Source organism: Bubalus bubalis, chromosome 4, assembly GCF_019923935.1.
Source record: "Bubalus bubalis isolate 160015118507 breed Murrah chromosome 4, NDDB_SH_1, whole genome shotgun sequence".
Taxonomy (NCBI): Eukaryota; Metazoa; Chordata; class Mammalia; order Artiodactyla; family Bovidae; genus Bubalus; species Bubalus bubalis.
The window spans coordinates 34,833,001-34,849,053 of record NC_059160.1 but is presented as its reverse complement, the minus strand read 5'-3'; the positions used below and the strand labels follow the sequence as shown (position 1 = coordinate 34,849,053).

The following is a 16,053-nucleotide window of genomic DNA, read 5'->3' as shown; positions in this document are numbered from 1 at the left end:
TGGAAGGACTGATGCTGAAGCTGCAATACTTAGGCCACCTGATGTGAAGAGCTGACTCATTGAAAAAGATCCTGATACTGGCAAAGACTGAAGGCAAAAGGAGAAGGGGATGGCAGAGGATGAGATGATTAGATAGCATCACCGACTCAATGGACATGGATTTGAGCAAACTCTGGGGGAAAGTGGAGGACAGAGGAGCCTGGTGTGCTGAAGTCCATGGGGTTGCACAGAGTCAGACACAACTAAGCGACTGAACAACAGTGAAGTATCTGTCAGTGTTCTCAATGTACTGTGACTATTTTTCTCTTCTACAGCCAGTGAATCAGGGACAGGTTGAGCCTGGGGCTAATAGAAGCCCTAGAACTGGAACCTCAGACTCCCAGACCCATCAATCTCCATGGGAACATCTGTGAACCTCAGTGTGGGTTGCTGTTCAAGCCCCAGTGAAAGGCTTCCCTCGTGGGCATCTGTGATGGGTCCAGATGAATGTTCCTAGCATATAAGACACCACATTTCTATTTGCTTTTCTGAGGCATTTTTCTCCTCCTACCATCTGTTTCCTAAACTTCCATGACTCACCTAAGCAAGCCCTGCTCCATGGTTTATTAAACCAAACCTTAGAAAAAGCACACTTAAGGCACCGGCTCTTCATGAGCTAACAGAGCTTCACAAGATTAACTTGTTTTGCTTTTTCTAATATAGAGCAGAACATTTGTGGGAGTTCAATAAGTAAGATGTGATGATCAAGATTTCAAAATTTGTGCCACTTTCTCCATATATGGCATGGAAATATCTCCTGTCCATCCTGTCCAAATTTTTTTTTTTTTTTACTTTTAGATCCACTGCAATCTGCCATAACACTGAAAAATACAAGTCTGACTTGCTTTCAATAACTATCTTTGAAAGAGTACTAATGAAAATTAAAAACTGAAGGTTAATTGTACTTGTAGAATCAGGTGCTTGGAGTCTGTCTTTTACAAAGAATTTCCTTATTTATCTGTTTTGTTGATTGAATACTATGTAAAGATGGTACACCTGAAGAAATTCCATTGGTTTGTTTTATTTTTAAATTCTCTGAACCTTCATTGTACTCTATACCACTCATCCTTTTAGGCATTCAATCAATATCCATTAACTACCTAAAAATGTGCTAAACCTAGTAGAACCAGGGGGTATGATCATGAGCAAAACAGAATATCTGCTCTCCTAAAACTTTTGGTCTGTGAGAGATGCACATGTAAGAAGGAAGCTACGAAGACTGCCAGATTAAATCTAGGATGCCCAGGCCTTTCCTGGTGGTCCAGGGTGCAAGAATTTGCCTTCCAGTGCAGGGGACTAGGGATTGATCCCTGGTCGGGGAACTAACGTCCCACATGCCACAGGACAAGTGAGCTTGCATGCCACTACTCGAGCTCATGCTCCACACCTAAGATCCAATGCAGCCAAAAAAAAAAAAAAAAAGACCCAGGATGCCAAATAAAATTTGAATTTCCAATAAACAATGGCTAATTTTTTTAGTATAAGTACATCATGTGCATCAAAAAGTTGCACAGGAAAAACTTATACTGAAATATTATCTGTTGTTTATCTAAAACTCAAATTTCTCTGGGCATCTGGCAGTTCTAACTAGCTAAATCTAGCAACCCTAAAGCCTAGAATAATAAATAATTACACACTAGGAAAGAAAAGTGCCAGGGCTGTGAGAGAATATAATAGGGGTTATTCTAGTTTGGGAGTTAAGGATAGGGAAAAATTGGAGCATCTATTATGTGGCATGTGCTATGCATAATGCTACATACATTGTTTGCTAAATCTAAGGTTGTGAACAGAAAATTAAGAAGTGGACTCAAAAATCCCGTGTCCACTCCCTCAGTTCAGTTCAGTTGCCCAGTCATGTCCAACTTTTTGGGACCCCATGGACTGCCCACGCCAGGCTTCCCTGTCTATCACCATCTCCCAGAGCCTACTCAAACTCATGTCCATCGCATCGGTGATGCCATCCAACCATCTCATCCTCTGTTGTCCCTTTCTCCTCCCACCTTCAATCTTTCCCAGTGTCAGGGTCTTTTCATATGAGACAGTTCTTTGCATCAGATGACCAAAGTATTGGAGCTTCAGCTTCAGCATCAGTCCTTCTAATGAATATTCAGGACTGATTTCCTTTAGGATTGATTGGTTTGATCTCCTTTCAGTCCAAGAGACTCTCAAGAGTCTTCTCCAATACCACAGTTCAAAAGCATCAGTTCTTCAGTGCTCAGCTTTCTTTATAGTCTAACTCTCACATCCAAACATGACTACTGGAAAAACCATAGCTTTGACTAGATGGACCTTTGTTGGCAAAGTAATGTCTCTGCTTTTTAATATGCTGTGTAGGTTGGTCATAGCTTTTCTTCCAAGGAGCAAGCGGCTTTTAATTTCATGGCTACAGTCACCATCTACAGTGATTTTGGAGCCCAAAATAATAAATTCTGTCACTGTTTCCATTATTTCCCATCTATTTTTCATGAAGAGATGGGACTGGATGCCATTCCCTATATCTATATATTTACATTTATTCTATTCCCTATATCTATATTACATTTCCTATATCTACATAGTTACATCTATATCCAGATATATATTCCTACAGCATATTTCTGAGTTTACATTAGATAAAGGTAATATAAAATAATATTAGAGATTATCCAAACAAGTTATTTTACTAATTTTATTTATTTCTCCTATTGTTTGACTTATGACCCATTGTCCTCCTTTCTAGAATGAGTGTCATTATTATTATTGCCTGAATTGCCTTGTTGCACCTATTCAAGGTCTTGATTCAACACTTTTCAATCATCTCTCTGATCTAAAACTATAAAGCAATAATTAAAAGCCTCTGATGCATAGCAACATCTATAAACAAACGTGGTTTCTTATCTAAAGGAAGGTTATTTTCATCAGTGATATAACTACAGAGTCCCACACTAACCTATCTGTTTGGACTTCCTAAAGAAGCCTTCAATAGATTAGAATAAATTCACCATGTATGTATAATATAGATAATATCTCCTCTTCCATAGGAACTTATAATATTAGAGCATAATTTGTGTTTTCAATATCCATATTCTTCAATAACTAAGAAACAGTTGGATTTCTTCTCAAAGAAAGACATTAAGATTTATACAGAGATAAAAAAATAGCATCCTTGAAGAATTTTAGGAAGCCTTCTGAATCAAACTCTGACTCAAGAAAGATTATGTGGATAATGTAATTATCTTTTCTTTACCAACCATTTAAATTTTTTCTCCCTTTATTAATAGTTATTGCTTGAACATTGAACTTCAAAACTTAAGATCAAGTAGGCTTAAGAATCATTTGTTACTTAATTATGAAATCCTTCATGACTCACCCAAGTGAGTCCCACTTGGTGGCTTAATTAATGCAAAGCCCTTAATTAATGTACGTAAAAAATATAAGTATATATGTATATGTAGATAGATAAAAAAGGGGTTCCTTTTGCCAAAAGAGTCCTTTAGTAACAATCAGATGCCAGTAAACTCTTCATCAACACATAAGAAGAAACATCTGTTCACTGAGATGTTCCCGGGAAACTCATCTTTAGCAGCCCAATGGGAGAGCAGAGCATGGATTTCTACTCAATCAGTAAATTTTATTTTTGCCAAATTACACTGTTTTAGTCTCTCTTTGACTAGTATTTAATGTGATAAAATAGCAACACGTTTTCCTGCCCTCTCCAGATACATGGTAGCAGCTGTTAATCAAAATGATTTGCAAACCACAAGTCCCAGATTTAGTAAATGCTCAGTGAGTCTGTCATCTGCAAACCTTTTTCATTACTAATAATTGCAAGCTGGAACCTTCTCCTCCCACCACTCAGTTAACCTTGTTATATTAAGCTCCTTGGCTGGGTCATACCAAGCTTATTATAAACATCTCATATTGGAACAATTCCCGAAATAGCACAGTCACACATTATGCTTCTGAAAACTGTGTTCTTCTGTTTCAGTTCTTGTTATATGAAGTCTGATTTTCTTCTCAGAGACCAGGGGAAAAATCTATGGTAAATCTTAACTCCAAGAACTCAGGTGCTCCTACATTCTTACAGTCAACAAAACCACAAAATTACATTCTCCTAACACACATTCCAAATAGCCAAGACTGGAAACAACAATTCAGTGCTTTAACCTATCCCAAAGCCTTCAAAAAAACACTTCTGGGATCTCCAAAGCAACATTTTAAGGGAAACTAGCTTTATCACTTTTAGCCACTCAGCTTTTTCTCCCAATTTCTTTCAGTGTTTTGGGTTTTTTTTTCCTAGAGGTGTTTCAAACTTTCAAAGAGCTCCACTGAACCCTGTTATATCAATTTTGGAGGTTTGTCTCATTCACAACAGACACATTGAATGGAAGGTTAGAACTTAGCAACGGCTGAAGTTGCTTTTGCCCCATTCAGAGGAAGATTTTCTTGACCTTCAATGACTAAGAGCCACCATCAGCCAAAGTTTAATTATTTGTTTGGGGAAAACTCACCACCTTACTTTCACTTCACCAGCATCCAAGAACCATCTTCTGAAAACTCGGAATGGAAAGAGAGGCCCTCAGGACCAGATGACGTGGGTGGAGCTAACGTCTTCAGAGTGGTAAGGAGGGAGCTGAGAGTCAAAGGCTGGAGAACAGGGAAGCCCCTCATCAGCTACACCTGCCTCCCGGGTTCAGCCAGGCCCACAGGAGTAGGGGTGTGAGGAAAGGTACGACGGAGGATGCAGTCAACTACTGGGAGAGGATGGGTGCCATGTTGGTGTGCTCACTAACACATCATCCCGTGTTACTACAAAATAAAGATCATCCGAATATACTCTCTAATCAGGGAGTCAGCTTTTTTGTTACCATTGTTTCTGTTTATGGGGTTAGGTCTAAAAACAGGAAAAACAATCACGATGTATATATAGCCTTAATTCCATCGATGAAGTAGGAAGGAAGTCTTTTATTGCAAATGAATTGTCCTGCTGGTCAAAGACTTTCTTGAAGAATTTTCAAGCCAGCAACTAACACTTAAAATGGGATACCACTAAATATCAAACTGCAGCCCCATTGACAATTCCAATTTCCCTTCTCTTTGCCACTTCTATTCAGCTCTATGCTGTCTTGGCTTAATGAATCTCTCCACTTAGAAAAGAATGTACAAAACAAGTTATTGAGTACATACCATGGTTATTATTAAATATTTAAAATTTTAAAATTGTAACAGAAATATCAAGTAGACATTGCAAAATATTTAAAATTTGTGAAGCCCATGAAAGTCTAAAAGAGACAATATTATTTCAAAGCTTTTAATAATAAAATGTATGCTAAAAACAAGCTTATTGTTTAATTGTTAATATCTTCATACTAGGAAAAGTCACTTTTTAAGTTAAATTTCATATGCTTCTATTTGGCCAAATGCTGTATAGTTTCTCAGACATCAGTGGTATTAATCATCGTGTCTTTTATGAGATCTGACCTGGTTTGGGAGACTCAGCATATAAATTGAGCAGAGTGCAAAAATTAAGCAAAGAATTAGGTGAGTGGAACATTAAGCTTCATGGGAGGTCAGGATAGGGTGTGTTCCGTGTGGGTTGAGTAGCCTTTATAAAGTAGCTGGGACATATGCTGGGCTTTAAATAATAAAGTATTATGCAAAGATAGGGGCACAGACACATCTGTGAGGTGGGGAGAGACTGAGTGAAGCCTAGGGGTGAGACTGAGCCTGTTATTTTAGCAGCACTACGTACACAGTCAGATGGAACCATGAGAAAGGTGGGAGGGGGTGGAGTAGTGAAAAAATGTAGATTTAGGTAGGGAGGATACAGGCAGATTCAGAAATAAATAAAACTTCATATAGTGTCATTTCCCATCCAAGGAAATGATACTCAGCTGTGACAAGCATCTTAAAAACAGAACAAAACAAACTCACCACAAAACAAACAAACAGAAAAGCAAACCAAAATCTAGGTTCCAAACATAAAACTGGAAGCGTCAAACCTGGAACACTTTTTTGCTCAAACTGGCAGTTTTGCTTACTACTCACGGGGCTTCTCCAGCCAGGCCTCGCAGGCCCTAATCACATGCTTCTCAGACCTTAGCATCAGTGATTTCCTGCTCATCCCCTCTTCTCCCCCTTCCCCCCTCCCCTGCATAGTGTGCTCTGAAAATCTATTTTTGGTATATCAAGATTTTTACATATATTCCTATTCCTGTGGGTCTTCATTATCTCTGTCCCCAGGTTAGAGGGAGAAATGTCGTAGCTAAGAATTAGGGCTCTGGATTCAAATAACCTGGGCCAATGAGCTTTTCTGCTCATTAGGGTTTTGCTTTTTGCTGTTTTTTAAAAATCTTTATTGAATTTGTTATAATATTGCTTCTGGTTTTTTTGTCTGCTTTTTGTGCTTTTGACCACAAGGCATATGGTATCTTATTTCCCCCACCAGGGGTTAAGCCTGTACCCCCTACAATAGAAGGTGAAATCTTAACCACTGGACCACCAGGGATGTCCCTGCTCACTCATTTTGTGACAAAGTAACTTTCTGTGTTTCAGTTTCTTCTTCTGTGAAACTGCATCAGTATTCTGAATGACCTCCTGGGTTAATTTCAAGGGTTAGATGAAATAATATGCATATGATACATTTTCTGAAACTCAGTGTATTTATTCAGGTGTTAAATGTCCTCTTAAAACACAAAATAGCACTAGAAAGAAATAACTAATAAACCCATGTCTCTCATTAGACTTGCTCTGTTTAATTTCCCATGAAATAAACTGTCTTATAACATCCCTGCTTGTGATCTTCTTATCAATCCCCAGATACCGAAACTAGCAACACCCAGAGATTTTCCTCCTAGTCATAAAGGAAGACAGCAGCAGAGCCAGAAATAATATTCAAATTCTGAATCCACTAGACTATATCGCCTGTCTGGCAAACTCAACTCTTTTTTCCTTCTCCAAATGAATGTATCATACATGATATTTCCCAGAGCAATGAAACGAGCAGCCTGAACTTATTCAGGGAAAACCTGAATAAAATTCCAGTGGCTCATCAATGAATTGAATGAATGTGTTATATCATCACTTATTTATTATTTATCAGTTATTTATTCCATCACTTATTATTGTTTGCCTCAGGCTGATTCTAACAGAATACAATAGCCTCTTGGTATCCATGAGGGATTGGTTCCAAGACTCCCTTGGATACCCAAATCTGTGGATGCTTAAGTCTCTTATATAAAATGACATAGGAACTTCCCTGGTGATCAATGGTTAAGAATCCTCCTGCCAATGCAGGGGACATGGGTTTGATCCTTGGTTGGGGAAGATCCCACATGCCTTGGAGCAACTAAGGCCGTGCTCCACGGCTACTGAGCCCACTGAGTCTGTACTCCAGAGCCCTTGAACTGCAACCGCTGGAGCCCTCGTGCCCTAGAGCCTATGCGCTACAACAAGAGAAGCCAATGCGATGAGAAGCCCACACACCACCACAGAGTAGACCCTGCTAGCTACAACCAGAGAAAGCCTGTGCACAGCAATGAAGACCCAAGGCAGCCAAAAATAAACAAGTAATTTTATTTTAATGGCACAGTATTTGCATATAACCAAACATCTCTGGGTTTCCCAGGTGGCACTAGTGGTAGAGAACTCACTTGCTAATGCAGGAGATGTAAGAGACATGGGTTCGATCCCTGGGTTGGGAAGATCCCCTGGAGGGCATGGCGACCCACTCCAATATTCTTGCCTGAAGAATCCCATGGACAGACGACTGGCGGGCTAAAATGCACAGTGTTGCAGAGTCGGACAGGACTGAAGTGACAGCACAGCTCAAACATTTTCTCCAGCCCTGAAAACATGTTTTGTTAACACATGAAGGAATACAAAGGGATAAAATACAGGCTTTACCCCAGAAAGTCAAGATGGGGCTTTGACTCTTGAATAAAATACTGTTAGGACTGAAACATATTGTTTCCTCCCTAAGTCATTTCCCTTTAAGGTGGGTTTGACCGGAGAGGGCCTCTGATATTGCCAGACCTGAAAGCAACTGTCTCGCTATAATTAGGGAACCTCTAAGAAATGCCAGTGGTCATGTATGGATGTGAGAGTTGGACTGTGAAGAAGGCTGAGCGCCGAAGAATTGATGCTTTTGAACTGTGGTGTTGGAGAAGACTCTTGAGAGTCCCTTGGACTGCAAGGAGATCCAACCAGTCCATTCTGAAGGAGATCAGCCCTGGGATTTCTTTGGAAGGAATGATGCTAAAGCTGAAACTCCACTACTTTGGCCACCTCATGGGAAGAGTTGATTCATTGGAAAAGACCCTGATGCTGGGAGGGATTGGGGGCAGGAGGAGAAGGGGACGACAGAGGATGAGATGGCTGGATGGCATCACTGACTCAATGGACGTGAGTCTGAGTGAACTCCGGGATTTGGTGATGGACAGGGAGGCCCGATGTGCTGCGATTCATGGGGTCCCAAAGAGTCGGACACTACTGAGCGACTGAACTGAACTGAAGAAATGCCATCCCCACTCTTCAAAATAACATTTCAAGAAAATTAAATATTTTGTAAATAGGCAAAAAAAAAAAAATCCATTTAAATAACATCTCCTTCTCTTTAATGCAATCTTTTAAAAAAATTTTTTTTAATGATACTTTTTTTTTGCCTCCCTGCACAGCATGTGAAATCTTAGTTCCTTGACCAGGGATCAAACCCATGCCCTCTGTAGTGGAAGCTCAGAGTCTTAACTGCCTTAACCACTGGACTGCCAGGGAAGTCCCTTTAAAGCAGTCTTTAATGTTGTTAAACATTAGCCAGTAGCAGGATCTCTGGAGTTAATCTCTGGTTGATCTACGGGACTCATTTATTCTGATCAAAAGTAGATTGGAGGGGAAAAGGGGTACTATTGGAAGAAAGGAAGGAAGGAAAAAAGAAAACCAGATAGTGGAATCTTCCTTCATGAGAGGCATGGCCAAATGTAACATACGTTTTTAAAGTGTTATTATTAATTACTTTATTTAATTTTGGTTGCGCTGAGCCTTTGTTGCTGCACATGGACTTTCTCTAGTTGCAGCAAGCAGGGGCTTCTCTTCACTGTGCCCTGTGCAGGCTTCTGACTGTGGGGCTTCTCTTCTTGCAGAGAACAGGCTCTGGGCCCGAGGGCTTCAGTAGTGTCCGCTTACGGGCTTAGCTGTACCATGACACGTGGGATCTTCCCGAATGAGGGATTGAACCTGTGTCCCCTGTATTGGCAGGGAGATTCTTAAACACTAGACCACCAGGGAAGTCCCCATATAATACATTTTACTTTTTAAAACCTGCTGTATGTAAAATGCACTATTTTTTAAATGTACTCTTTCTTATAGTAGAGCCCTTAGGTTCTAGGTGCCATTGTCTTTTAATTGGTTTCTGTTAATTAAGCTTTATTAAGCAAAGGCAGTGTCTTCAGGAAGCCAATTTTCATAAAGATACTGTCCCAGAAAGAAAGGGATTGGAAATTTTAGTGATTTATGGGTTCCATTCTAAAAGAAAGGGAACATGGAAGTGAATACTTTGGAAGAAAAATTGGTAATGTGTTTTTGGAGGCAGGTTAAAATGAAGGCCCTGGAGATATTACAAGATATGTATTAGCTGAACGACAATCACCCATTGCCCTCCCAAGTTAACCCTCCTGAATTAAAGCAAGACCCACCTGTTCTTGTTCTGTGTTCCAGCAGACTGGCCTCTGTGGATGGCATCAGTCTGACTTTACTGCCCTCTGATTTCCCATTGAACTTAGTACCAGGCATCTGCATAAAATAGGCATGAGCAGAAAGAGCCTGGGATATTTTTCTCCTGGATCCCACCCTGCCAGCCCTGTCTGACAGTGGTCCGTGCTTTTCTATGGCACCTGTCAGGCAGCCCCGCTTTTTTCTTTTGGCTGCACTGAGTCTTCACTGCAGCACTGGGATATTCTCGAGTTGCAGGTGCAGGCTTCTCTAGTTGCAGTCCGAAGGCTTCTCTTGCTACGGTGCACAGGTTCTAGACTGAGTGGGCTTCGTGGTCCCTCAGCATGTGGGATTTTGGCTCCCAGCTAGGGATGACCAGGGATCAAACAGGTGTACCCTACATTGGAACTCAGATTCTTTACCGCTGGACCACCAGGAAGTTCCAAGCAACCCTCTCTTAAAGTGACAGTACTCACTTGGTTCTGAATGTCCCTACCTTAGCCCTTGTTAGGATAGGTTCCCTAGATCCAGGATGCCAGCACCATGAGGTGCTCCCCACTCCTCATTATTTCCCTTAATCCTACCCACATCTTCAGGATTGAAATTCTTTTCTGTCTCCCCTTTAAAAAATGTGCCATCTGTTTCTTAAGGGATCCTGACTGATACACACTTAGAGATTCTTTTCATCGTCATTGTAATTTCCATAGCCCAATATGGTTGCTATGCAGCTTTACATGAAGGGCATAATACCTTAAATTATTTTGTTTTTATTTTTAAACTCTGGTGGCCTTTCCTTCTGGTTTAGTACACATGACTAATTCAAAGAAAGAGATTTGATTAAAAAAAAAAAAAACACCTAAAGCCAAAACACTCCACAAACTTTTCTTTTGGAAATTCTGATAGCTGTTGCCACGTTGGTTTCCATAGAGGTTGTATCAGCTTATCGTGTCACCAACAATCCGTGAGCTTACTTGGTTCCCCACACCTTCATCAACACAATGTGTTGATCTTTGCCAATCTGATAAGTGAAAGATGGCATCTCCTCATTTTAATTTGCATTTCTCTCCTTATGCATATGGTTTCATGTGTTTAAAGCTATTAATATCTGTGCTTCCATTTCTATATTCTATTTGTTTGTATTCTTTGGTCGTTTTTCAACAGGGACTTGATTTTACCAACTTACAAAAGCTCTTTACATAGGAAGAAATTTAGTTCTTTGTATTTTATGTATTAGAAATTCATTTGTACAATGGGTCATTTCTATTTTTCTTTTATGACATATTTGCCATGCAGATATTTTTAAAAAATTAAACTCAGGTTTCAATCTTCTCTTTATGGCTTCAGAGTTTTTGTTAGAAAGTTCTTCCTGACTCTAAACTCATAAATCATTCTCTCATGTTCTTTTCTATTATTTTTAGAATTCAATACATTTAGACTTTATTTTGGTGTATATGGAAATAGGACTCTGCCTTCATTATTTTTCAGATGTCTACTGGGTTTTTCCAGAAAGTTATCCTACAGATACACTTGCTGCTGCTGCTGGTGTTGCTGCTGTTAAGTCACTTCAGTCGTGTCTGACTCTGTGCGACCCCATAGATGGCAGCCCACCAGGCTCCCCCATCCCTGGGATTCTCCAGGCAAGAACACTGGAGTGGGTTGCCATTTCCTTCTCCAGTGCATGAAAGTGAAAAGTGAAAGTGAAGTCACTCAGTCGTGTCTGACTCTTCACGACCCCATGGACTGCAGCCTACCAGGCTCCTCCATCCATGGGATTTTCCAGGCAAGAGTTCTGGAGTTGGGGTGCCATTGCCTTCTCCATTATATATGTATATATTATGCATTAATACATACACTTAATATATACATATATGTTAAACATTTGTTTTGGTTTGGTTTAGTCGCTAAGTTGTGTCCGACTCTTGTGGACCACATGGACTATAGCCTGCCAGGCTCCTCTGTCCATGGGATTCTCAAGGCAAGAACACTGGAGTGGGTTGCCATTTCCTTCTCCAGGGGATCTTTCTAACCCAGGAATCAAACCCAGGTCTTCTGCATTGCAGGCAGATTATTTACCAACTAAGCTATGAAGGAAGCCCATATTAAACATTATACATATATAAAACATTTATATTTGTAAATGATATGTATAAATTAGCCACTCCACAAGGTACGTGGGGCCTCACCTGAGACTGAACCCATGCCTCCTGCATTGGAAGCACAGAGTCTTAACCACTAGACCACCAGGAAATTCCCAAAATATACTTACTATAGTTTTGTTTGGAATGACAAAACAGCAAAAAAACTTTTGCATCCTTCAATAAGGACCGGTTATATAAATTACAGTTTATTCACACTTTGTGATAAAATACAACTGGTAAAGAGGTTCTCCAAGGATTTATATGGAATCCCAAAATTATGTGGTCAAATTATTAATATAAATCGCTAATGTGAAGAACATTATTTATATTATTTCTCGTTTTAAAACATATGTAAAGTAGAAACCAAAGCAAAACACAGGTACACATAGATACAGAAAAAACTAGAGACAATGGTACTCTTTGGGAGAGAAACTGGGTACTCAGAAACAGGGGTAGAGATTTAATTATTTCTTTACATTTTTCGTACTGTATGTACAAGATCATCAGTTTAAATAAAAGAATCAAAAGAGAAAATAATAGATTAAAAAAACTCAAGTTATTCTATTTTTGATGACTGAATCATTACCATGTAATGCAGTTTTATAAGATAAGGTTATTTATATCATTAAAAACTGCCTCATAGTTCAGCAAACATTTTCTATACATAGATGTAAAAAAGATGGATCAGTAGTACCCTCTGCTGGTAATCAGTTGAAATTCAATGACCTAGAAATCATTAATAAACCTATTTTATATTTTATTTTGTGATTACAGTTCTCTCATGTACTCAATATATCATGAGTGATGATATTCATATCATAATTCTTGAAAATCATGGTGGGAGTTTCCTAAAGTTAAAAATTACACATTTTTTGTAGCAGTTCACAATTCTAGATTTGTATCTGTTGTCTGAGAATCAAATTCTGCTATTGATGATATGGGAATATTGAGAATAAAATAATAACTGCTTTTTAACAATAATTATCACCTAATTAACAATAGGTATCACCAATATGTATTAAAAAAGCAATACTGTATATGCTTCTCTTTATACAGATAAAGCTGTATATAAAATATACAGATAAGGCTGTATATTTTCATCTTGTTCTGCTGCTGCTTCTTACTTGCTCTGTTGTGCCCAACTCTTTGCAGTCCCATGGACTGTAGCATGCCAGGCTCCTATGTACATGGAATTTTCCAGGCAAGAATACTGCAGTGGATAGCCATTCCTTTTCCAGGGGATCTTCCCAACCCAGGGATCAAACCAGTGTCCTTGCATCTCCTGCATTGACAGGCAGATTCTTTACCACTAGTGCCACCTGGGAAACCCCTCATCATGTTCATCAACTGTTCATTAATCATTCAACAGATACTGAGTACTTAGTACGTATCAGGCCCATCCTAGTGCTAGGATACATTGTGAATAGACAAAATTCCTGCTCTCATAGAGCTTACTTCCAACCAAAGGAGACAAAATTAACATAACTGACAAAAATACATAGTATATTATAGACTCATAAATGCTGAAGAAAGAAAAATAAAGAGAATGTGAAGAATGAGTTTGGAGGGAAGGCTACAATTGTAGATAGGGCAGCCAAAGAAGGTGGGGCTTCCCAGGTGGCTCAGTGATAAAGAATCCTCCTGCCAATTCAAGAGACACAAGAGGCAGAAGTTCGATCCCTGGGTCAGGAAGATCCCCTGGAGAAGAAAATGGCAACCCACTCCAGTATTCTTGCCTGGAATATTTCATGGACAGAGGAGCCTGGTGGGCTACAATCCATGGGGTCGAAAAGAGTCAGACCCGACTGAGCATACACACACACAGCCAAAGAAGGGCTCACCTGAGTGTGAGTTTTAATAAAGACCTGGAGGAAGTGAAGAAGCCAGCCGGGGGATACCTGAGGAAATGCAACCAGGCAGAAGAGCAAGTACAAAGTCCTGAGGTGCAAGCTTGCCCTGCATATTTGAGTAACAGCGAGGCAGCTGGTATGGCTGGAGTGAAAAGAATAGAGGAGAAAGATAGGAAATGAGGTCAGAGCACGAACTGGGGAGAGTAAGTTATATAAGACCCTAGAGTTATAGAATGGAGAAGGAAATGGCAACCAGTGTTCTTGCCTGGAGAATCCCAGGGACAAGGAAGCCTGGTGGGCTGCCGTCTCGGGTCACACAGAGTCGGACATGACTGAAGTGACTTAGCAGCAGCAGCAGCAGGGTTATAGAAGAATATTGGCTTTTACTCCAAGCAAGATGGGAAGCCATTAGAGGATTTTAAGGAGAGCAGATATGTGCTCTGAATATATGAATCATGTGAAAGGAGTCAAGGGTAGAAATAGTGAGATCAGTTAGATGTTTATAGCAAGAATCCAGGAAGAGAAATGATGACATGAACTCATAGATAGATGGATAGATGGTGATGATGAATACAAATAGATGGATGGATAGATGGTAATGATGAAGATAGATAGATGAATAGATGGTGATGGTGAAGACAGATAGATAGATAGATGGATGCTCTTAGATGAGACAAGATATGCTGGCAGACTGAATGTGGGATATGAGGGTAATAGCAAACTCAAGAATGACTTCAAGATTTTGACCTGATATACTGAGTGGAATAAGTCAGAGAAGGAGAAAGATCCTATGACATCCCTTATATATGGAATCGAAAAAGAAATGATACAAATGAACTTACGAAACAGAAAGAGACTTACAGACTCAGAGAATGAACTTATGGTTGCCAGTGGGTAAAGAAACAGTGGAAACAGTGACTGACTTTATTTTGGTAGGCCCAAAAATCACTGCAGATGGTGATTGCAGCCATGAAATTAAAAGATGCTTACTCCTTGGAAGGAAAATTATGACCAACCTAGATAGCATATTCAAAAGCAGAGACATTACTTTGCCAACAAAGGTCCATCTAGTCAAGGCTATGGTTTTTCCTGTGGTCATATATGGATGTGAGAGTTGGACAGTGAAGAAAGCTGAGGGCCGAAGAATTGATGCTTTTCAACTGTGGTGTTGGAAAAGACTCTTGAGAGTCCCTTGGACTGCAAGGAGATCCAACCAGTCCATCCTAAAGGAGATCAGTCCTGGGTGTTCATTGGAAGGAATGATGTTGAAGCTGAAACTCCAGTACTTTGGTCACCTCATGCTAAGAGTTGACTCATTGGAAAAGACCCTGATGCTGGGAAGGATTGGGGGCAGGAGGAGAAGGGGATGACAGAGGATGAGATGCCTGGATGGCATCACCGACTCAATGGACATGGGTTTGGGTAGACTCTGGTAGTTGGTGATGTACAGGGAGGCCTGGCGTGCTGCGATTCATGGGGTCTCAAAGAGTCGGACATGACTAAGCGACTGAAAGGATAATTAGGGAGTTTGGGAGGGACATGTACACACTGCTATATTTAAAATGGATACCCACCAAGGACCTGCTGTAGTGCACAGGGAACTCTGCTCAATGTTATATGGCAGCCTGGATGCGAGGGGGACTTGAGAGAGAATGGATACATGTATATGTATGGCTGAGTCCCTTCTCTGTTCACCTGAAACTATCACAATATTGTTAACCAGCCATACCCCAATACAAAATAAAAAGGTTAAAATTTTTTTAAATACATTCTTTAAAAAAAAAAAAATTTGACCTGAGCAACTAGAGGAATGTAGCTGCCATTAATTGAGATGATTTAGAGGGAGAGTTAAGTATCAGGAGCTCAGTTTCAGAATGCTGAGTTTAAGATCCTATTAAACATTCAAGTGGAGGTTGTCAGATAGGCAGTTGAGCGTATGGTCTGGATCAGGGGAGAGGTTTGTGTTAGAGATAGTATAAATCCGGAAGTCCTCGGCACAAAGGTGGCATATAAGCCCATGGGAGCTATGGCGTTCACCCAGAAAGTGAAGGCGAGTGGGGAAGAGAAGTCCAAGGCCTGAGCCCTATGGCATGTCAATGTTTATCAGTCTGGGAAATGAGATGAGGAGGAACCGGCAAAGGGGACTGAAAAGGAGCAGCAGAAAGGTAGAAGGAGGAAAATCCAGTGAGCACTATGTTCTCAAAGCCAGGCAGGGAAAGTTCCAAGGAAGACACAGTGATCAAGTGCTGATCAGTCAAGTAAAATGAGGACTAGGAGATGACTTTGGATTAGCAATAAGGGACAAGGGTGATTTCATCTTCCGAACTAAAGAATGTTGTTAA

General features: G+C 40.1%; 1 protein-coding gene across 8 annotated transcripts in view; it reads right to left on the bottom strand.

The window, feature by feature from the left end:
* The window catches only part of IRAG2 (inositol 1,4,5-triphosphate receptor associated 2), a 109,811-nt gene extending 103,840 nt beyond the window's left edge, over window positions 1–5,971 (bottom strand). For 2 of the 8 annotated variants that reach the window (XM_044941250.2, XM_044941251.2), the window contains exon 1: window positions 4,530–4,809. The gene's annotated coding sequence lies outside the window, so the exon portion shown is untranslated. Of the gene's footprint in view, window positions 1–4,529; window positions 4,812–5,952 lie in introns of those variants that run through there. The other 6 variants (XM_044941249.2, XM_044941248.2, XM_044941247.2 and 3 more) reach the window with 6 other exon arrangements.
* Window positions 5,972–16,053: the final 10,082 nt, after the last annotated feature.